This window comes from Poecilia formosa, unplaced genomic scaffold (genome assembly GCF_000485575.1).
Source record: "Poecilia formosa unplaced genomic scaffold, Poecilia_formosa-5.1.2 Scaffold671, whole genome shotgun sequence".
Lineage (NCBI taxonomy): Eukaryota > Metazoa > Chordata > Actinopteri > Cyprinodontiformes > Poeciliidae > Poecilia > Poecilia formosa.
In genome coordinates, this window is record NW_006800610.1 from 115015 (window position 1) to 116347 (window position 1333).

The window sequence follows — 1333 nt, forward strand, 5'->3', positions numbered from 1 at the left end:
TATGATAAAAGCTTTCAGGTTGGTGCTTTGGTCTCAACTAAACCTTTTTTTGAAGGACAATTTTATTTACAAAGACTTCAAAATTCATTTTATTTATCGTTTTATTTATTTTGGATATTTGAAATGTCTTCCAGTTGCAGTGTTAAATGTTCATTATAATTTAAAGCTTACTGATCTTTCAGATTGTGTTCTTGCATTATTACTTTGCTATTAACATTTTATTACTTAAAAATGGTCTCAAAACAATAACATTGTTTATCAAAAATCAAAATTTGTTATTGTGACAGGTCTACACACATATGATATATAGTGTAGTTAGTTTATTACCATGGATGGCATAGTTACTTTAAAAGAGTAATTTGATTACTCAATGAAAAATTCATCCATCAGCTAGAAAATGTAAATCTCTTTTCCCTCCATCGTTTACGTTTGTGTCGCTGGTGTTACACATGAAACGTATCTNTTCTTTGAACACTAGCTCCCCCCACGACTGTGTCTTGAGTCCCCTGATGACCCACGACTGTCGTCCCAGGTTTAACACCAATCACATCCTAAAATATGCAGATGATCACAATTGTGGGTCTCATTCAGTATAACAATGCAGTGGATAACAGAAATGAGGTACAACATCTTGTGGACTGATGTAGAATCAACAACCTGCTCCTGAACGTCAACAAGACAAAAGAGATCATTGTTGACTTCAAGAAGTCTCAACCCAGCGACACACCACTTAACAACAGAGCAGTGGGGATCGTCAGCAGCACCAAGTTCCTAGGGGTTCACTTTACAGACAACCTTGACTGGACACCTCATGTCACTTCATTGATGAAAAAGGCACAGCAGCACGACAAATGAGAAGGGCTTTCCTCCCCCTTCCCATCTTCTCCACTTTCTACAGAGAAGCCACTGAGAGCCTGCTGACCAACAGTCTCTCCATCTGGTCTGGAAGCTGCAAGGCGTTAAGACTGGAAGTCTCTGCAGAGTGGTGAAGACATCAGACAGGATAATTGGAACTCCATATCCCCTACCCAGAACATTACACACAGACACTGCTTAGCCAGGGCAAACCAGATCCTCTCCAATTCCACTCATCTTCTCCATGGTCTGTTCATCCGGCTGGCGTCTGGTAGAAGAACAGCCAGACTCAGAAATAGTTCCCTCCCACTGACCATCAGATTGCTCAACAATCCCATCACTAAGACTGCCTAAGACTGTTTGAAAATATTAGTTATATTTAGCAATACATTCTTATTTGTACATTTGTGTAATTATAATTATAGGCACCATTGCATTTTTGTGTGTGCTCAATCTTCTCTCTTGTTCTCGATGAAGG